We start from the raw sequence: 24052 nt of genomic DNA on the forward strand, positions 1-24052 counted from the left end.
GTTTTTATCATAAATGAATATTGAATTTTTCCAATGCTTTTTTGCATCTATTGAAATCATTATAATTTTTATCTTTCATTTTGTTAATGTTGTATATCATGTTGACTAATTTGTGGACATTGGACCATCTTTACATCTCTGGAATATATCCCAGTTGATAATGGTGTATGAGTATGGTGATGTGTTGCTGACTTCATTTTGGTATTTTGTTGAGGGTTTTTGCATAGGTCTTAATGATGATCTTTTGAATCTGACACCAAAAGCAAAAATAAAAAAGTGGGACTATATCAAACTAAAAAGCTTCTGCACATCAAAAAAATGAAAAAGCAACTTACTGAATTGGACAGAATAGTTGTAAACCTTATATCTGATAAGGTGTTAATATTCAAATATATAAAGAACTCATACAACTCAATAGCAAAAAAAAAAAATTGGATATTCAAATATGAGAGAGGATCTTAATAGACATTTTCCAAAGAAGACATACAAATGGTCAAGAATTAGATAAAAAAATGCTCAACATTAGTAATCATGCAAAATAAAATCACAAGGAGATATGTTCTCACACCTATTAGAATGGCTATTATCAAAAACACAATAAATAACAAGTGTTAGCAAAGATGTGGAGAAGAGAACCCTTGTGTACTATTGATGGGAGTATAAATTGAAGCAGCCATTTTGGAAAGCAGTGTGAGGATTTTTCAAAAAATTAAAAATAAACTACCATATGATCTAGTAATTTCACTTCTGGATATTTATCTGAAGAAAATGAAAATACTAACTTGAAAAGATATATGCTCCTTTATGTTCATTACAGTGCCATTTGCAATAGGTAAGATATGCAAACAATGTAAGTGTCCATCAATGTATAAATGTAAATATTTGTTGAGTAAGTAAATGTTATCCTACTGCCTAAAACTCTCAAATGGTTTCCTATCTTACTTAGGCTGAAATATAATTTAATGGCTATAATCCTCAAGGGAGTACACTGTATGGTCCACACCTCTCTTCAGTCTTACCTTGTATCACTCCTAACTCTACTCACTTTATTCATTCTCATCTTAAGGCCCAAACTTTAGCAGTTCTCTCTTCATAGAACATTATCCTTCCCTTTCACCACCCCATGACTTATACTTTTACTATTGTGTCCCAAATTAAAAGGCACTTCCTAACAGATATTGCCACCCAAAATAAACAGGCCCCCAGTCACTTTAGACTATTCCATTTTTTTTTCACCATGGCACTTATAATATTCATTGCTTTAATGTATAAACTAAAATAGTCAAACCTATGTCAGCCTTCCTTTCTATCGTGTGCCTAGTTTCACCCATGCGTGTGATGTGTGCACATCACATTTTATGATTACAAGGCATCCTACTTAGGGAAAGTCAGGACTAAGTCTGTCACACTGATCAAGAAATATGTGAATGTTCTACTTGTTATTTCAGCTTCCTAAAACATAAATGGATAGAACTATATATTTTTCTACCTCATATGAATGCTGAAAATCAACTAGATTATATCAAAAAATAATTCCACAGTTCTTAGTCAGTCTGAGTTACTATAACAAATTACCAGAGATGAGTTTAAACAGACTTTTTTCTCACAGTTCTGGAGGCTGGGAAGTCTAAGATCAGGATGCCAGCAAAGCTTGGTAAGAGTGAGGGCCCTTTCTCTGGGAGAAGAGAGAAAGCAAGCTCTATGGTCTTTTCTTAGCAAGACACTGATTGCTCTAACCTCATGACCAAGTGACCTCCTAATACCACACTTGGTGATAGGACGCCAACATATTTATTAATTTATAAACACTTCGTTCATAACAGAAAGCAAATCAAGATACTAATGACATCCTCTTCCTTAGAAACCTAGATTAAGTTGATGTCACCCTGGAGAGCCTGGATATTTTATTTTATTCAAATAGATCATGTACTGAGCATCTGATCTCCATTTTGTTTGCATAACTGTTAAGAACTTTTTTTTAAAGAGAGAAAGATAAGAAAGAACAGAGACATTCAAAATAATTTTTAATCTTACCATCTTATTTAACAAGCGGGCAAAATAACCCAAGAAGGAACAAAGTAACTATGGGTCCTACAGGTAGAAGTTGCTGTGCTGGGAATACAACTCAGGTTCTTTCACATCTCAGCTGTTGATCTTTTCTCTAAACTAACCTAGAGTGGGGTGAGTAAACAGTGTGCTTTCTTAGCTCAAAAAGATTAGGAATCATGAATTTTATAACCCTAGGTATCTTGTAACTCTATTGCATTAAGCATTAAGTAAAATAACAAGGTAATATCAGGATATGGAATGTCAGCTGAAAAGATAACAAAAAAAAGATACACTCTTAAAACTGGGCAAATAGCTTTTCATTTCAATCACCACTTCTGTATGAGATATATATTCTTAAGGCAATAAATCATTCAGTCCCAGATGTTAAGCATGTAGTAAGTCAAATTTAACATTATGAATTTTATTATTTAAGCAAATGCATCTCTTCTTATTTAAAGGATTGCCTGTGTGCTGACCTCAATACATCCATAACTACATTTTGTCCTATTCTACATAATGGAACTTCCTTACCACTAACATTAAAATATTATTTTGATAACTTATACTTTGTCTTAAATCAACAAAGAACATATTCCTTATAATCACCTAGACTATCTTTCCTATAGTTGAAATTTCAAGAAAGAAACTGATGCAGTCAAAAAGAGCATTAGAGCCAAATTAGTGAACTAAGGTTTGATTCCTGGCTCTTAATTTACCAGTTGTAAAACAACCCCAAATAATTCAACAAAAATCTAATGTATAATTGGAATTATTTCAAACTTATAGAAAGTTTCAAGTATAATTCAAAGAATAATATGTTATAATTATATTATTAGATAATATAACTATTATTATATAATTACATTGTTATTCCCAGAGTACCCAATTCCTCAATTTTTAACACACACATATATAATTAATTATATGATGATAAATATATACAATCATATATTACAAATATACATAAAATTAGAAATACATAAATTATAAATGTAATTATAAATATATATGTTTTTGCATGTGTGTATAGCTACACATTTTTATATATTCATATACTTTTTTTTTCTGGACCATTTGAGAACAGTGTGCACATAGTATGCCTCTTTTTGCCATAATGTTTCAGTGGCTACTTCTTAAGAAAAAAGGTATCGTATTTATGAGGGTTCTCCAGATAAACAGAGCCAATAGGAGGTTCCTGTAACAGAAGAGATTTATGCTAGGCAAGCAACCCATGAGGTACGGAAACTGAGAGGCCCCATGATGTTCCCTTAGCAAGCTGAAGACCTAGGAAAGCTGGTGACATAGTTTTGAGAACTGCAGGACTAACAGTATAAATCTCAGCAGAAAGTAAAAGACAGTGAATTCTCCTTTACTCAGAGTTTTTGCTCTGTTCAGGCCTTCAAAGGACTGGATGTTACCTACAAACATTGGGAGGGCAATCTCCTTTACACAGTCTACCAATTCAAGTGCTAATTTCTTCCAGAAACACCCGCACAGACACACCCAGAAATAATGTTTAATCTGAGTACCTCATGTCCCAGTCAACTTGACATGTAAATTTAACCACCAAAAGTCTACCACTTGTTAACTTGGCACTCATGTGCATCCCCTTAAACCATAGTTATCTTAAAATAAAGACAATAACAAGGTCAAGGCCATAATTTCACCTAATATGATATACCTATCCTGCCTACTACCAGAAAATAACTCCTTCCCTGTAAGGTCAGCTTGCTAACTTGTAATTTACATACTATGATGTAAAATTAACAATACCTAAATACTAGGATATAAAGTTAATAAATGTTATGTAATGAGATAGTAAGAGGAAAAAAACATATTAAATATATATACACTCAACATACAAATATATTAATAATAAAATGAGGACTACTTGTAACAAGTACAATCCTTAATTCCGTAACTAGTCATTTGGTATCTATAAATACCTTCTTCCACTAACCATTCATTCCCTTTGCCTTCAGCAAGCATCTCAGTTTATCATTATTCTTTTTCCTGCTGGATTGACCCAAACCTTCATTCCTGAAGAGTCTGATCATTAATGGTTCTGCCTTAATTTGGCTATTGTAGTTCCTCATGGGTATGGTAATCCTAAGAGAAGTTCTGAGGAATCTCCTATATTCCAGACGTATCCTACCTTACTTCCATTGTGGAGTAGAAGTCCAATTTTCCACTGGTAGTCAGAATCAATCATCCAGGCTGGCATTATAACTCCCTTCTTTGCTTATTAATTCAGAAGCATGATGCTCCCAAAGTGGCCAGGTGGCAGTCTTAACATCATACTCAATGGAATCATTGTTGTATCTTGGTACAGTATTCCTTCCTTTAGAACTAACGTCTAGGCTAGCAGAGCATAAGGTCATAGGAACAGGAAACAAAAATTGTTCTTATGAGTCCCTAGGGGTGAAAAACAGTGGTACCAATTCCATTTCCATCCTTTGATTCCTGGACACATGAGTCATGGCTATGGGAGAAACAGTACCACATATTGGGTGCTGATTCAGGATATATACAGTCTTCTGAAGAACCCTGGCCAGCCCTTGCACAGTATTCCTTTTTAGTTGGCATTGTATTTGAATCTTCAAAAAGCCATCCACTATTCTGGCAAACCAGTTACTTTAAAAATGGGGGCAACATGGTAAGACCAGTGAATCTATGAGATGGGCCCATTGTCACTCCTCTTTTGTGAGGTCCTTAATTAGACGCTTGTTGTGTGGACTACCATGATGGTGGATAATGCATTCTGTAAGTCTGTCATGGGTAACTTTGACTGAAGAATTGTATGCCAAGAATGCAAATCCATATGCAGAACTAAGTGTCTATTCCACTAAGAACAAAAAGGTGCCTTTTCATGATGGAAACTGTCTAATGAAATCAATCTGCCACCAGGTAATTGGTTTACTATCCCAAACCATTTCATATTGGGTACTCAGTGTTGGTCTCTGCTGCTGGCCGATTGGGCAGTCAGCGGCGGGTATAGCTATCCATGGTGAGTCGGGGGTCTATGTTGCTGAGTCCATGTACAACTTCTATTCCTGCCATCATGGCCACTTTATGAGCATACTAGGCAATCATGAAGTGCCTGGGCAAAGAGGCTAACTGTTATCCATGGAATAGGTCATCCTATTCACTTATTATAATCCTCCTCTACTGAAGTCACCCTTTAATAAGCATTCACATGAGACACAAATATCTTCATGCTTTTCGCCATCGATCTATCTTCTTTGATGAGGTATCTATTCACATTTTTTTTTACCATTTTTAATTGGATTGTTTTCATATTGTTGAAATTTAAAAGTTTCTTACATATTTTGAATAAAACTCCTTTAACACACATAAGTTTTTGCAAATATTCTTTCCCAGACTATTGCTTGCTTGTGTTGTCTTAGCAGCATTTTTCACAGAGCAGCAATTTTCAATTTTAATTTCTCAATTTATTGATTTTTTTTCTTTTATGGATCATGCTTTTACTGTTGTATCTAAAAACTCACTGTTCTACCCAAAGTCACAGATTTTTTTCCCCCCATATTTTATAATTTTTTCACATTTAGGTCCATATCCATTTTCACTGAGTTTTTTCACATGGACTTCCAGTTGTTTCAGCATTTGTTAAGAAGACAAATTTATTCTCTCTTAAGCGGTCTTTTCTGCTTTTTTCAAAGACTAGTTAATATTTGTGTGATTATATTTATAGGGTCTCTTTTCTGTTCTGTTAATCCATGTGTCTATTTGTTCACCAGCACCATACTACCTTTTTCACGGTACATTAGAGTAAATTTTGAAGTAGGTTACTGTGATTGTGTAATTCCTCCATTTTTTTCTTCTTTAGTATTTTATTGGCTATTCTGGATATTTTACTTTTCCATATAAGTTATAATCTGTTGATACCTATGAAATATCTTGTTGGGTTCTTGATAATGATTGTGCTGAATCTATAGTTAGTATAAATCTTCCAATTTATAAACATGGAATATTGCTCCATTTATTTAAATCTTTGAATTATTTTATAAGAAGTTTGTGGTTTTCCTCATACAGATCCTGTACAAATTTTGCTGGATTTACTCCAGATATTTCATTTCCAAGAGGCTTGTCATAAACAGTATTTTTTAAAATTTCCAATTCCAAATTTTCTTTGTCAGTATATAAGAAAGCAACTGAATTTGGTATATTAACTTCTTATCCTGTGAACTTGCCACACTCCCAAGAATTTTTGTTTTTTGTTAACTATTTGGGAATACTTTACATAGGCCATCATGCCATCTCTAAATAAGGAGAATTAAAAGTCTTCCTTTACAATTTGTGTACTCTTTATTTCCTTTCCTGGTCTTACTGCACCAACTAGGACTTCTAGTACAATGATGACTAGCAATGGTCAGAGAGGCTATCTTTGACTTGTCCCCAATCTTAGAGGAAAGCATCTAGTTCTCACCATTAAGTGTGATGTTAGCCATAGATGCTTTACAGATGTTCTTTATCAAGTTGATAAAGTTCTTTCATTCCTAGTCTTGTGAGTTTTATTATCTTTTATATATCAATTGTTGATCACATGATTTTTCTTTAGTGTGTTAATGTGGTAGATTACATTGCTTGGTTTTTGAATGTTGAACCAGACTTGCATAACTGGAATAAATCCCATTTGCTGGTGATGTATAATTCTTTTCATATATTGTTGGAATTATCTCCCAACATTTTCTTGAGGATTTTTGCATCTATTTTCATGAGAAATATTGATCAGTAGTTTCCGTTTCTTGTAATGGCTTTATATGTGTTTAGTTTTAGAGTAATGTTGATCTAGTAGAAAGTGTTCCTCTGGCTTCTGTTTTCTGGAAGAGATTGTTGAGAACTAGTATCATTTATTCTGTAAATATTCAATGGAATTCACCATGAATTATTCTAGGTATAGTACTTTTGTGGAATATTTCTGTTTATTCAATTTCTTTAATAGAGATGAGTCTATTCAGACTGTCTATATCTCCTTGGTTGTATTTTTGTAATTTGTGTCTTTCAAGAGTTGACCCATTTCCTCTAACTTATCAAAGAGTTACTCATAGTATATCCTTATTATCTTTTTCTGTCTATAGGATCAGGAGTACAGATATTTGTATTAATATATCATTATTGATATTTGTAATTTGTGTGTTCCTTTCCTTTTTACATTGCTATCTGGCTAGAGACTTATCAATAAAAATTAGTTTATGGTTTTATTGATTTTCTTTATAGTTTTTCTGTTTTCAAATTCTTTGCTTCCTGACTTAATTTTTATTATTTATTTTCATCTATTTGCATTAGTCTTAAATATATCTTATTTTTCTAGTTTCCTAAAGTGGAATTAAGATTATTGTTTTGATTATTGTTTTAAGATCTTTCTTCTTTTATAATATATGTATTTAATATTATGAAATTTCATCTAAGCAAGGCATCATTGTATCTGATAAATTGCAATTGCAAAACATGTTCAAATTTTCATTTAATTCAACATATTTTTTAATTTCTATTGATATTTCTTTCTTTGACCCATGTGTAATTTGGACGTGTGTGGTTTACATGCAACTATTTGGGTGTTTTCCAGCTATCTTTTTGTTATTGTCTTCTAGTTTAATTTCATGTGCTCTAAGAATATGCTCTGTATGATTTCCATTCTTTAAAATTTTTAAGATGTTATTTATGTTTCAGAATGTGGTCTGTCTTTGTCCATGTGAGCTTGAAGGGAATGTATATTTTATCAGTGTCAATTAAATCAAGTTTATTGCTAAAGTTGTTTAGGTCAGCCATATCCTTTCTGATTTTCTGCCTGTGTTATCATTCAATTGCCAAGAGTGGTGTTGAAGTTTCAGGCTGTAACAGTGTATTTGTCTACTTCTACTTGGAGTTCTAAGAGTCTCTGTCTCATGTATTTTAATGTCCTGTCGTTTGGTACATACACATCAAGGATTGCTAACGTCCTCATGGAGATTGACCTCTATCATTTTGAAATGTTGCTCTGTATCCCTGGCTTATAATTTTCATTGTTTGAAATCTGTATTGTCTGAAATTAATATAGCTACTCCAGCTCCCTTTGATAGAAGTAACAGAGTGTTTCTTTCTCCATCTCTTTACTTTCAGCTTATCTGAGTTTATATTTTAAAAGATTTTCTCATTAATTACATGTAGTTGGGACTTGTTTTTCTATTCCTGTTTTTAATCCACTCAGAAATTTTCTATCTTTTATTTGATATATTTGAACCTTTTAAATAAAAGTTTTTTATAGATATAATTGGATTAACACCTACCATGTCTGTAACTGTTTTCTACTTGTTGCACTTGTTATTTGATTCCTTTATTCCCCTTTTCTGCCTTTTTTGTTTTAACTGAACATATTTTATGGTTTGTTTTCTCTCCTCTCTTAGTACATCAACTACGGTTTTTAAATAAATATTTTAATGGTTGCCCTACAGTGTTCAATATGTACTTTTAACTAATATAAGTAAAACCTCAAATAACATTATAGCACTTCAAGAGTAGTGCAGGTAACCTATAGCAGAGTATTTCCAACCTCTATCTCACATTCCTTATGCCATCACTACCATGCCTTTCATTTCCCTATATGCTGAAATCACCCAGACCGGTGTTACTAATACTTCTTTAAACTGTTATTTTTCAGATTAACAATTAACAGTAAGAAAAATAAAACACTCTGTTTTACCTTGATTTATTTCTTTTCTGATATCCTTCCTTTCTTTACATAGATCAAAGTTTCTGGCCTATATCATTGTCCCTTTTCCTGAAGAAGATTGGCTGGTGTTGAATTGCTTCAGTTTTTGTTTATCTGAGAAAGCCTTTATTTTTCTTTCACATTTGAGGGATAATTTCACTGAGTATATTACTCTCATTTCTCTCTCTCTCTCACCACTTTAAATATTTCAGTACACTCAATTCTTATAGTTTCTGTGGAGAAGTCCACTGTAATTCTTTTCCTTATTCCTCAATACACAAGTGTTTCCCTTTCTCCTCTGGCTTCTTTCAAGGTCTTCTTTTTGTCTTTCTTATTCCACAGTTTGAATGTGATATGCCTAGGGGTGTGTGTGTGTGTATTCATTTTGCTTGGAATTCTCTGAAGTTCCTAGATCTGTGGTTGATATCCGTTGGTCAATAAATACTACTTCACCTATTTTGTCTGTTCCTTTGTATCTTTATTCTCTTTCTGGTATTCCCATTGTACTCATGTTACACCTTTTGCAATTATCCCTCACTCTTGAATATTCTACCCCCCTCCTCTTATTTTTCTTAGCATTTCAACTGATATGCCTTTCCTGATATGCCCCATCTACTAATAAGTCTATCAAAGGCATTTTAAATTTCTGTTACATTGTTTTTGCCTTCCAACTTTTCTTTCTGATCTTTTCTTTGGAGTTTCTCTCTTCTTACATTATCTGTTTTTGTATGTTGTATATTTTTTCCATGAGAGCCCTCAAAATAGTAATTATAATTACTTTATGTTTCCTCTGATTTCAAGATATGTATCATATTTGAGCCCGGTTCCAAAGTCGCTTTTTCTCTTCAGACTCTGCTTTTTCTTGCCTTTTATTATGTCTCATCGTCTTTTTTTGAAGCTGATCATGACATATTGAGTAACAGGAACATAAGTAAACAGATCTTTAACATGAGGTTTTATGTTAATCTAGCTAGGGCTACTTTAGCTGTGCTTATGTTTTACATACATTATGTTTATATACAGTATATTTATAGTAATAAAATAAATTTTAAATAAACAATGAAAAGTTGCTAGCAGACTGTCACATACAATCATTTCAAGATTTTTTTTTTTTAAATGAATTTGCGTGTCATCCTTGCGCAGGGGCCATGCCAATCTTCTCTGCATCGTTCCAATTTTAGTATATGTGCTGCCGAAGCGAGCACTCAAGATTTTGTTTTTGATGAGAAATTGCACTGAGGAATGTAAAACACATTGGGGCAAACTCCTATTTGGGAGATAGAAATTTGCAAATTTGCATAAACATGTGCTCACTCATTCTAGTTCTCTGCCAGCAGTTTCATTGCTTTAACTTCAATATTTAAAGTCTTACTTTAAATATTTACTGCTATGTGATCTTGAGAAAGAAAAACAAGGCTACAGGTATCACACTCCCTGATTTCAAACTATACTAAAAAACTACACTAGTCAAAACAGTATGGTACTGGCACAAAAACAGATATGTAGATCAATGGAATAGAATTAAGAACCCAGAAATAAACCAATGTTTATATGGTCAATTAATATATGACAAAGGAGGCAAGAACAAACAATGAGAAAAAGATAGTTTCTCTCTTTTAATTAACTAATTAAGATTTTTAATTAATCTAAATTATGCTAAGAAAAAATATACAACATACAAATAAATGGTGTTGGGAAAACTGGACAACTACATGTAAAAGAATGAAACTGGACCACCATCTTACACCATACACAAAAATAAACTCAAAATGGATTAAAGACCTCAAAACATAAAATTCCTAGAAGAAAATGCAAGCAATTAATTCTTGAACATCAGCATTAGTCATTTTTTTTCTGGATATATCTTCCCAGGCAAGGAAAACAAAAGCAAAAATAAACAAATGGGGTTATATCAAATTAAAAAACTTCTCCACAGCAAAGGAGACCATCAACAAAATGGTAACCTACTGAATGGGAGAATATATTTGCAAGGGCAACCTACTGAATGGAAAAATATATTTGCAAATGATATATCTGATAAAGGGCTATTATGCAAAATATATAAAGAACTCATACAACTCAGCACCAAAAAAAACACACCAAATACTCCAGTTAAAAAATGGGAAGAGGACCTTGGTAGACATTTTTCCAAAGAAGATATACAGATGACCAACAGACATATGAAAAGATGTCAGGGAATTGCAAATCCAAACCACAATTAGATATCACTTTATAGCAGTCAGAGTGGCTTATATTCACAAGGCAAGAAATAACAAATATTGATGAGGATGTGGAGAAATGGGAACGCTTGGACACTGTTAGTGGAAATGTAAATTGGTGCAGCTGCCATGGAAAGGTTATAGAAATTTTTCAAAAATTAAAAATTAAAATAACATAGGACATCATAATTCTACTTCTGGGAACTTAAAGAAAACAAAATCACTGAATTTGAAAGCTATATGTACTCCTATATTTATTGCAGCATTATTTACAATAGGCAAATTATGGAGGGAACTTAGGTGTCCATCAATAGGTAAATGAATAAAGATGTGATATACAATGGAATATTGCTTGGCCATAAAAAAGAATGAGCTCTTGCCATTTCTGACCACATAGATGGACCTACATGGTATTACGCTAAGTGAAATAAGTCAGACAGACACAGATATCATACAGTTTCACTATATGTGGAATCTTAGAAACAAATGAACAAACAAACCAAAAATAGAATTATAGACACTGAGAACAGATTGGTGGGATGGGGGTGGAGGTTGAGTGAAATAGGTAGAGGAAAAAACTAGTGAGTTGTTTAATTTCTAAATCTAGGTGATAGTTATGTGAGTATATACACATGTCAAAATTTATCAAGGTGTACACTAAAACTTGCATTTTATTGAATGTACCTCAGTAAAAATAAAATAAATTTTAATTTTGGTCTTTAAAAAATAAATTAGTAAATTTACTGCTATAAATTAGCTATAGGCTTTATATAAATGAGATAAAATAATCTTGCCAGTACTTTCATTTGAAAAAAAGAAACTAGAATTAAAATTCAATTTATGCATACCATTTATATCATGTGTATTAACTTCAATTATATACAGATATATAGATAATCTTCAACTGTCCTATATGACTCCCATAAGCAACATATTAGATATTAAGAGAAATGAAACAGCATAGTTCCTGTATTGGGAGGCTAAAAGCCCAATAAGATCCAAATGGAAATCACAGATAGAAAACTAAAAGAAGTGATAACTCCTCAGAGAATAGAATAAAGTCATTATATAGCTTGCTGTCTCTGTCTGTGAAACAGTGTATTAAGGCTTGAGAATGGGTAAATGTAAGGGAGTCTTGAGAGATGCAGCTGGTGTGATATTTGGCTCTTACAGAGAGATGCTTGAAAAAGTTCAAGCAAGGAAGTGAAATTATTAGTTTGGATTTTTAGAAAAAAATACTCTGGAAGTTATGTACAAAAGACTAGAAGGTGTGGATACTGCAATAGGTTCAGATATAAGCCTAATGACATTGATAATGGCTTAAATTCAGGCAACAACTGTGGCCAAGAAAGGATACAAACAGAGGAGTTTCAAGAAATGGTCAACTATTTCACATATTTTTAAAAGCACAAGTAAGATAGCAACTGTAAAGTTTGTGTTTGCTTCAACAACAGAGATTTACTGATGATGTTGAACAATTTTATTAGTGAAATGGGACCAGATATCAGATTCACATTAGGAAGTTATGGAAGGTGAAGAAGTATAATTCATAAGTGTAAATTCCTTTTTCAAGAAGTCTATCTGAAAAGGAGAAAAATATTATGGCATCAAAAGAGGACAAAATGACACAAAAATATTTTTTTGTTTGGAGAGTCTTATGAAGTTTACTGACAGAGAAAAATATCAGGAATCAATCAGAGGCTGGGAAAGTAAGGGATATATCTCTTCCATTGAAATAAGAAAAAGTGAGAGTGAGTTGTGGCTATGTATTGAAGATTGGTAGTCAATGTTTGACAATTAAAGAATTTTAGGCCCAATGCCTTTTTTTCCTTTCTATGAGCCACAAAACAGCTTTATTTTTTAAATGGGGAATGGGAGGGAATTTGGGTTGATATCCTTTGAAAATAGAAATATGTCTACTTAAAGCTTAAGCTTTGTGAGGAAAGTGACAGTGGCACGCATGCTTCTCTGTATCAATTATATCTGGCCTGATTAGCACAAGGCACTGTATAGGGCAGCTGATGTATTTCTGAAATCATTCCAAACTAGATGTTTAAAATAATGCACCAGTGCAATCCATTCACATATAGGAGAAGCCTCTTGTATTCCACCTAAAAAATAAATTAATAGGAATTATGAAGAAAGATCCTGAAGGGTTATCTAAGACCACCAAATATTCTATTTGACAGTCCAGTATCCATTTGGTATGCAGAGAAAAATCCATCACAGCAAGACAGACTGCCAAACATTAGGCTTAGTTTTTCCTACTTAAAAATCAATTAAAAAAATGCACATTGCAGGATATGTGATAAATACATTTATGAAAGAATAAAAACTTTTCATATTAAAACAACATAGGTCATCCAAAATCTATAGCTATATTGATAAATAGAGGATCCATTAAAATGTGAACTATTATCTGCTAAAGGCAATGGTTATAATTAGTTTGCTAAGACTGTTTTAGCTTTTTTTATTTTGATCATTTTTGTCTCTTACGTTTTACCAGTAAAGCAAAATATCTTGTCTGCTATAGTAGTTCATATAGAAAAAAAATGTAATTTTCATCTTCCTTGAAGTAAATAGAATACAATAGCAGCAGAAAGGGGAAGGAGAAAAAAAAAGAGCAGCTAGAGTGTACATTGGGCTTTTATGAAAAGGGAATGAAAACACAGTATATTTTTTTTCCACAGATAACTTTAAGTTCTATTCCTGTGTGAAGTCTTCCTAAAAATCTCCAGTGTATGGTGATGTATGTTTGTTTAATTTTATGAGGAACACGAATATATATATATCCTGGTAGAGTACCTTACTATAGCTATTTATTTCATGCATATATCATTTTTATAGACTAAAAGAAAGGCCAGAATTTACTTTTACTTCTTGTAAGATTTTAGTTATATCAATTACCCTTATTGAATGTTTTGTTGAGCAGTTCCAGCATAGCAATAATATTTTTCTTATTTGTTTTTAGTATTTCAAGGAAAGACATAGTAATATAAATAGTTTAGATTAATCATTACTATTCTCTCCTGTAATATTTAGGATTTTACAGAAAAACAAAACCAACAGGATGTACAGGGAGGTACATATGAGGGGATTTACTGTAAGAATTAGCTCATACAGTTGTGGAGGGCAAGTCCAATGATGTGCCATGTGCATGCTAGAGGCTTAGGAAAGCTGGTGGTGTGCCTGCTCCTGAAGGCCTGTGAGCTAGGGGAGTGGATGTGGGGCAGAAAGTGGGTGTCATAGCTCAAGCAAAGAGAAGGAATCCTCCCTTCCTCCTCCTTTTGTTCTATTCAGTCCCTTTACAGAGTGGATGATCTCCATCCCTACTGATTGAACTACTGATACAAATGCTAATCCACTGAAGGTACTTATATTCCTAGTCTAGTATCTTTACCCTAGAGAATTAGTGTGACCTTGACTTTGCATAATGCTGAGCACAGAGTTTCGATAGGGACTTTACATTGTTACATTGCTTTGACTGTAAATATCTTGCCTTGCTTTTTCGGGAGGCCCTCACCCTACTCTGTCTAAGCCCATGCTCCCTAGCTCAATGAGAACTGTTTCTGTACAGTACACTGAAACTTAGTTGCCTTCACACACACACACACACACACACACACACACACACACACACACACACACTGTATTGTAAGCCTTCGGCTAGGCATTTTATATGAAGTATTTTCTGAAGTTATCACAAGTTATAACAAATGCATAAGTTAAGCATGTGTTTGTTATCCCACAACAATAGAAGGAAAACTCTAGTCTTAAAGATGGAAATATTAAGTAACTTGCCTAAGGTTACACCATCATTAAGTGACTGAGGTAAGGTTTATGCCCATATCTGTCCAACTTTAGAAATTTATGCTATATTTACTATAAATAAAATGAGTTGAGTTTATGTGACTGGTAAAACAGTTGATTATAGCCCTGGGGAGAATTTAGTCATTAAATTTAGCACTGATTCATACTTGGAAAAGAGGACAGATTGTCCAGCAAATGTGCTCACACACAGAGAAGGGGATGGCTGGGGAGAAGTTGCCACACCGTGAATTGATGAAGGCTTTAAAAGTTGCCATCATAATTTCCTCTTTGAAAGGTACTTAATAATGAATGTGGTAAGAATGAATAAATTAGATGCCAATGTTTCACTTAAAAAAAGTTAGAGGGTAATCGTAGACAACTGAACTAAAAAGTAGACAACTGAACAAACTTCAAGTCCATAAACAAAATGTAGGAAAAACCTTCCCAAAGCTAAGATTAATTGAGAGAGAGAAAGAGAGAGAATGAGAAATAGAGACAGAGATCTTCCAGTGGTTGCCAGGCTGCCCCCCCCTCCACAAGTTATGCTTTCAAACACCGTTTATGGGAATCAGCATGGGTCTGCTTAGTTTCAAATTAGCCTGAAATATACTTCTGAGGGGAACCTGGTGAATCTTTAAGTATGTAAAGACTAGGGTTTTATCTTTGTTTATTTGATTTTTAGAATTTAGTTTAGCTTTAAATTCCAGGGAAAATATTTTTATTTATGCTTTGCTTTATATAATAGCATTTTTAAATAACAAAAAGCACTTGCACTGAAAAAAATTAACATAAGTGCCATAATAGCAAATTATTCAATGTTAAATTTTGACATCAGTCACATAATTTTATTTATTTATTTATTTCCAGTGAGTTTTAGTCAGGTTCAAAACAAGGTCAAAGTTTTGTTTCTGGTAGATATCTTAAGTCTCTCTCCCTCTTTTCTTTTTTTGAAGTTTCATTTTGAAATAATTACAGATTCACATGAAGTTGCAAAAAAAAATGTACATGGAGGACTGAAGTACTCTTCACCATTGGCTTGCTCCCGTGTTAGGCTCTTGCAAAACTATAGTACAATGTACAACCAGGAGACTAACTTTGGTATAATCCACAGAGTTTGTTCAGGTCCCACATGAATATTGTTTACACATTTGTGTCTATGTGTATGTGTGTGTGTTTAGTTCTATGAAATTTCATCACATGTGTAGTTTTGTGTGACCACCACAAGCATGAAGCAGAATTCGTCCATCACCCATCTTCCTTATGCTATACCACAAGCCTACTTTTAAGTGCATGTATTTTCTGACTACAGTAAGTAGGTTTCAAGGGAAATATTACATTAAAATGTCACCATAAGAATGGCAAATTTTTATTATGCATTTGCACAAACTGTATACATAGTCTTTGCTAAATAATTATGTTTTCTGTGATAATGGAAGTATATGGCTTCATAGCATCTATTTCAATATTCTAACTATAAGTAACTTCTTGGGTACTTCCAAGCTCATTCTGGACCTCTCCTGGTTTCTCTTCATTTAAATTATCCATCATATGTTATATTTGTGACTGAAGCAAGAATGTAATGGGGAAAACTATATAGTTGAGATCCTCTCAAACAACTTATCTGTTTTAAAAATGGTAGCCAAACAGTAGAGGATTGGTTATTTTACAATCATGTGAACTAGGGTTTTTCTCATTTCCATGTTGTTCTGCATCACCAGTTCTTAGTGTAGTCACGGAAAGAAGCTAGAAAAAAGTTATCTTATTAAAAGTTTGTCTTTATAATTATGTACAAAGTTAACATGCTTTCTGTAATACAAAGCAAACACCGTGTGGCTTCAGTAAATTTCTATTTTTCAGGTTTGAAGGTATTTGAGATTCCACTGAAACCTTGGCTGGGCCCCATCCTTTTCTCTTCTCTATTCTAAAACTTGAGTGCTTTTAAAGACCATTTTACCACTGATTATTTCATTTCTTTTAAATAAATTTCAAATACATGGTTATAAAAGGACTAAGGTTATAGAAGAGGGACTATGCCTGCTTTTATTGTGGGCAGTTCTGTAGCAGATGTTTTTCAAATACCTTTTCCAGTTACTAGAAGTAAATAAAAGTAAAGCCCCAAACTCTTAGAGAATCTGAAACTATGACATTCCAGCAGACATAAATCTGCAGGCTACATTTTAAAGAAACCCAACTGTAAATTCTGACTTGTCAGGATCTAGGAAATCAGCAATCAATTCAATCAATATTTAACGGAAGGAGTTCACATTCAATTTCACACAGAAAACTCATGCTTTTTTTCTGAGTAAAATTTACTCATAAAGTTCTTAACGATATAAAACATAAAGACACTTAGTCAATTTCCCTTTTGTGATTTGCAGTAAAATGAGGCAAAATGCTGATTTTGAGTGATAAAGGAACTTTAAGCTGCTGTTCTATTGTTCTGCTGGTAAGTGAAGTCTTTTATTTCCTGAAAGCATACACAATTGATTATGAACTTTTGAGTTCAAAGACCTGAATGAAAATTATGAATTTTTGTGACTTTCAGCTAGCTCAGTGGTATAGTTGAATCTAGTGTTCTTTACTATCACTCATACTAACAGTTTTCCTTAAGTACTTCTAGTGTTACAATATCACACATCTATAGAGTACTTCCATCTCCTCCTGCACATTTAGATAGCATTTCAAATGGTGTCATAGCTTCCTGAGGAAAATACAATATTCAATACTTTCTCTTTGATTTAATTTTTTTCCCTAAGCCTTGGGCTTTCTCCTGTTTTGGCTTTTCTTTGCTTTCCCACTCAAACTACCCTGCCCTTGTCTTCCTTTGATTAAGATACTTTCCATAAGTGTGTCATCATTTGACCTGACACTTTATTGTCTCTTGCCTTATTAAGCTTTCAGGATGCTATTAAACCCTGACTCCATCTCTAAGAAAACTTTCCTTGTCTCTAAGAGACTTTACCCCAACATCTTTTTAATCATTTCACCCTATCATCTTTTTATTCTCTCCCATATAATGGCTAACTCAAAATAGTAAAGCAAGAAGAGGGTATTCCAATGTTAGAAGTATTAATTGAGAGTTCATTTAGTGTTCAGACCTCACTGAGCTCTGTGCAATACAAGAGAAACGCAGTGCGACCTGTTTGATGCTGATCTACACTACACACTACAGAGTACGGAAAATCCCAAGTGCTGTGACCAATCCATTCACTTAATTACCGCTTGCTTTACATTATATCACTTTACTAAGAACTGTGAAGTGATAATATAAACAGGTGGGTTTATGATAACACTATAATCATAAGTATGCATTTATCATCACATGAACAACCTAAAATACACATAAAATCAGAGTAATTAATAAAGTGTAATCTATACCAAGAACTTATTCAGTACCTGAGACTTTAAAAACATAATTTCATTTGATTCTCAAAACATTCTAGAAAGTTTCCTACTATTATAATTCACATATACAGATGGAAAAAACTACACCACAGATTATACATCTTTATTTGATATACGAGGCTTGGAACCATCTTTGCTTCATGCCAACGTCTGTGCTCATAACCAATATATCTTCCTATTTTAAGGTGCTGGGGAGCATAATATGCCACCTCCCACTTAATGGAAATGTTTCTAAAACATAATGTGCTGTACAATAATAAGATAGGTTTTGATGGAATTTAGAAATCATAAGTGATAACCAGACATATTTTATAATCACAAATTGCATTGCATTCCAATTTGATAGCCATTTAGCCTTTACTTCAATACCCTCAATTGTGGAAAGCTTACTTCCTTGTACTGCTGATTATTTCATTATTGATCATTCATGTCTGTTAATACATTCATTGATTCAATGTTAATTTTTGAAGAACTTTCACGTGAAGGGCACCATGCCAAGTACTAAAGGGGACATAATGATGTGTTAAGACATGGATCTGTGTTCAAGGAATTAAAAATCTATTGTAGGTTTTTAATTTTTTTCCTATTTTAAGTAAAATTTTCCTTCTCAATTATTTTCATATGCCAATCTTTACAGCATTTTTAAGAACAGTGGGTAATGAATAATGGGTACTACAGACCACTATATGGCAGCCCTTCAAATGTATGCAGAAAGCTATCTCTCCTTGGTTTTACTTCTCTAAAAACTAATAATCCTTGAATCCTTCTATGTATTAACTCCCTACTGTCCATATTGCTCTCATTCTTATAGGTATAATTTTTAAAGACGTGAATTTTTTAATTAAATGCAATATTCTAGATGTATGCTCACTAGTACTAAATATAATGAGAAATATAATTATCATAATCTCAACATTATGCTTCTATTAGTGCAATAATTGTATATCTCATTTGCATTATTTATATAACATTCATGGCTCATATTAATCTCACATCCAACTATAAACACAAGTCTTCTCCAAAATTATTGCTAAGTTAAGTGACCAGCTGAAATTTATGCAAAACCTAGAAATTTATATTATAATAGTAAATTATCAAGTGCCTTAAAATTCGTAAAACTTGATAATTGGTATATTAATTTCTAATATTGGTTATATTTAATATGCCTCATTGATTAAAGATTTGTGATGAACCTATTCAGTAGCCTCATTTATATGGATATTTACATTTATGAAGTAATGTAAAATAATTTAGAATTATCTCTATTCCGTTTCATGATTGTAATTAGAGAAATGTGGAATAAATAATTAGAAATAAGTCTTTTTGTCTTGTTTTACTTTTAAGAAAATCTTTTTTCATTGAAGTATAATTGATATACAATATCATATTAGTTTCAGGTGTACAATGTAGTGATTCAAATGTTATCTACATTATTAAATGTTTACCCCAGTAAGCTTACTTATTTTCTGTCAACATTCAAGGATATTACATTATTAAAAGTTTTCTTGAAGTGTGTATTGTTTGCTATTTTTTATGGACTTCATGGACTTGTTTGGTTGATAAAGATAGTGTTTTGATAAAAGAAATGGTATAAAAAATGGGGTGGGAGAATCAAACTGAGGTTGGTCAATAAACATTTTCTTACTTTAAGAGTCTCAAAATACAACTAAATTAACAAATCTAGCTCAGGATGAAAAACATATACAGTAGAAAAACCACTTTTCCTTCTCCTTAACTTCTGATTTTAGGCACAGACACATCCTCAAAGTATAAGTGTACAGGCCCATTTTTATACATTTCTATGTATGGCTTTTTTAGTGATTTCATACTGTATAACCATTTATCTTCAGTAACAACTTGTCTGTTCAATGTCCTCAAATCCAACTCAATACTTCAGTTGCAAAGCTCTTCTGAGAAAATAGATGTGCTAATAGAAATAAGGGAGCATAAAAACCCATGGAAAGGAGCAGCTTCACAGTCCTGTCTTTAGTAGAGGTGATTCCTGTACTTCGTTTTGTTTCACCCTCTTCCAAGAGAGCTCTTCATTAAATATTTTAGTAATATTAACAAAATTAATTCATTCCTTCTTCTGTATTTCAGTATTTATTTTGGAGCTTGGGAGGAGGATGCTGAAGGTGAAGGACCAAACTCTGTCCTCCAACCGGCTCTTCCTCAGCCAGATAAGGAGATTTAAATAAGAGAAAAGTCTGATGTCACCCAAAGCATTCATACCTGCATTAGGCAAATATTTGTAACAAGGTCAATCACTGTAGAAAGGGATAGCCCAGTTATGAGCAATTCCCTCCTTTTCAGAGAGAGAGCAGTCTTTTGAAGCTCAGTCTGCTGGTGAAATGGATTTTGATGGCTGGGGAGTCCAGGACTGTCCCACTACATGCTTTGCCTTCCCATAATCCTTTAGGATGTTCTGTTTGACCAAGAAGCATTATATCCTTATTATTCAAGTATATTTTCCTAAAACCTTGGAGATGATTGGATTGAATTTCTGAGGCATCTCTATGAACACATTTGATTCATATTTTAAATAAACGTTTACTGAGAAACAAATCACAGAAACACTCTCCTGGGCATTAAGAAAAACCTGCCAGACAAACAAGATTTGGCCTTATAAATTAACAATCTAGTGAAAGGAAATATAAGTAAGATAAGTTTATAGTTATATATTTTAAAATTTTATTTTAATACATTAATTTTTATGTATTTTAGTTTTTATTTCATCAAATGTACATCACAGTGGTTAAACAGTGCCCCACCACTATCCCTGACCACTTCCCTCCCCGTTGGTAACCACTAGTCACTTCTCAGTGTCTGTGAGTCCACTGCTATTTTGTTCCTTCTGTTTTACTTTATTTTTATATTGCACAAATAAGTAAAATCATATAGTATTTGTCTTTTTCCACCTGGATTATTTCACTGAACATGACACTCTCCTCTAGCTCCATCCATGTTGTTGCAAATGGTAGGATTTATTTTCTCTTTATGGCTGAATAATATTCCACTGAGTATATGTACCACATCTTCTTTATCCATTCATCTACTGGTGGACACTTAGGTTGCTTCCACATCTTGGCTATTGTAAAAAGTGCTGCAATAAACATAGGGATGCATATATCTTTTTGAATCAGGGATTTTGCTTTCTTCAGGTAAATTCCAAGAATGGGATTACTGGGTCAAATGGTATTTCTGTTTTTTATTTTATGAGAAACCTCCATACTGCTTTGCATAGCAGCTGCACCAATTTGCAGTCCAACCAACAGTGTAAGAAGGTTCCTATTTCTCCACACCCTCACCAGCATTTGTTATTTCTTGACTTTAAGATAGTGGAATGTATTTTTAATTTTAATTACATAATTTTAAATACGTACTTCAATTTTATATATTCTATCTATATATGTACTTTGAGGGAAAATAAGGGTGTTAAGAGATAGTCACATTGAAGGAAATTTTCACTGAAGAGGTATTATTTAAGTAAACAAGCAAAAGGTGAATAGGAATTAACCAGTTAAAGAGTAGATAATACACTAGACACAAGGAATGGTGAACACAAAAGTCATGAGGCATGAAAGGGTTTGGAACATTAGAATAACCGATATATTGATACATTTAAAAATTATATTTAATGGTTTATATGTTTGAGATTACTAAAGCTCTTTATTTTGGAAGGTAAAGTTGAGTTACAACACTTTCAATAATGATTTATTTCATTCACATGTAAATCTCTTGGGTATATCTGGCTATCTGATTGCTTAGTAATGATTTCAGAACATAATTAATTAGACTGAACAAGGTCAACATAGCAGAATTTTCCTCAATTGGTAATAATTTTGATAAAGTAATGTTCATCTGGCACTTACTGTCTTTGCCTGGGTCTCATGTTTTATAAGGAATCAAGTGACTTAATTTTGTTTATGTTCCCAACCAGAGTTTCTAGCTTCAGACCCCATCAAATTCTGTAAAATGTTTAACCAAAATTGTCTGTTAAGCAGATGATTACCTAACTTTTTGCTTTCAGTGATGGCATTTTCATCAGCAACTTTATTCATGTCCAGCAAATAAATCAGCTGTTTTCTGTGACTATTCCTAATACCTCTCACTAGTTCCCTCAGTTACTTGTGATGGTTCCCAGCAGCTATCAGTGGCATTGCTCCCTGGGGGTCACAAATCTCAGAAGCTTTAACCAGAAGTTCTTCAGCATCTCCTCCTGAGAATCACAACAGGGCCTCTGGAACAGCCTCCAACAGCAGCTGTCTGCAGCATGGTTCTTTAAAAACATACAAATGAAAGAGCTTCTTCACATTGCTTTGCACTTTCATTAGGGAAACAGATCTCTGAATCACCAGCTGTTTATCTTCTCAGGCAGCCTTTGGGAAGTTTCCATTCTGAAAATTCTCGATATGTGAAATAGAATATATGTATCTATAAATTGCCTAATTATCATATATTCGGTAAACTTGTCAACCTTTATCGTGGAGAGAGTGTCTAGCTAGAAAGCCAGCCAACTTACCAACTGAATCTGAACACCAGAATGAATGTGTCTACAGAATAAATGGAAAAACAATACCGAAATCTCTGACCTCTCATACAATGCCACTAAAAGATCTGCAATCTGTTTAACTGCTGAAAGTTAAATTCAAGATTCACAAGACATGAGGCAGGCTATATGGAACTCTATGGAGCTGCCAGTGCAAAACTCGTTAAGTCAAATTCTCTCTTTCCTCTAAAAAACAAAACCCTAAAGACAATCGAAGTTAATATTGGCAGGAACATATGAAGAACTTACTTTGTGATTTGCCTTTTGTGAATTTTCAGTGCTAACTAGGCAAAACAAAATAAAACCTAAAGTGATGATAGGACATCTCTAGTATACACCAAGGGACTCTACAATTTCACTCGTACAATTTAAATTTCTAGGGTCTGAGTGTTTTTCAGATACAGTGATGTGAAGCCAGAGTTTCTCAATGTCTAAGTACCCAAAACATTCCTTTTAAGAAAACTTGAAAGCTGCATTAACTCTTTCAGTGGAGTAACTTCCCCCATGGTACACTGGTGGCCTGAAAGGCAATGCAGCTTTCCCATATATCTCACTTTCTTCAATTTGAAGGTACAAGTCCAATAAACCTCTTAGTTGCTGGGGAATTTGCTTACATACAATTTTTCTAGATATTTGCTATTTTACTGCAACTTTGTAAAAAGTCTAACATTTATGTGCATATTATCTAGCAAAATTATTGCTCACAAGTAGTCGAGATATTCTAAAAAGCTGGATCCCAATTTAAATCTTCAGAATATTGCACATTAGGATAAAGCCTAACCTTCCAAATAGGTTGTTTGATAATCTGTTTAGTTTGCCAAAGACTGTCTTAATTAAAACTTATCATGTCAGTATTATCGTTAATTTTGCTCCTGTTTACTTTTTTTTCTTTTTTGGTATCATTAATCTACAATTACATGAGGAACATTATGTTTACTAGACTTCCCCCATCACCAAGTCTCCCCCACATACCCCATTACGGTCTCTGTCCATCAGCGTAGTAAGATGCTATAGAGTGACTACTTGTCTTCTCTGTGTTGTACAACCCTCCCCCTGCCCCCCTGTCATTATACATTCTAATCATAATGCCCCCTTTCTTTCCACCTCCTTATACCTCCCTTCCTACCTATCCTCCCCAGTGCCTTTCTCTTTGGTAACTGTTAGTCCATTCTTGGGTTCTGTGAGTCTGCTGCTGTTTTGCTCCTTCAGATTTTTTCTTTGTTCTTATACTCCATAGATGAGTGAAATCATTTGATACTTGTCTTTCTCCACCTGGCTGATTTCACTGAGCATAATACCCTCTAGCTCCAT

General features: G+C 33.3%; 1 non-coding gene across 1 annotated transcript; it reads right to left on the reverse strand.

Annotated features, from left to right (window-relative positions):
* Positions 1-9855: 9855 nt before the first annotated feature.
* LOC118917442 (U6 spliceosomal RNA) lies at positions 9856-9963 on the reverse strand. The gene has a single exon (XR_005026796.2). It is a non-coding gene; the product is annotated as a U6 spliceosomal RNA (small nuclear RNA).
* Between the last annotated feature and the right edge of the window lie 14089 nt (positions 9964-24052).

This window comes from Manis pentadactyla, chromosome 5, assembly GCF_030020395.1.
Source record: "Manis pentadactyla isolate mManPen7 chromosome 5, mManPen7.hap1, whole genome shotgun sequence".
Taxonomy (NCBI): Eukaryota; Metazoa; Chordata; class Mammalia; order Pholidota; family Manidae; genus Manis; species Manis pentadactyla.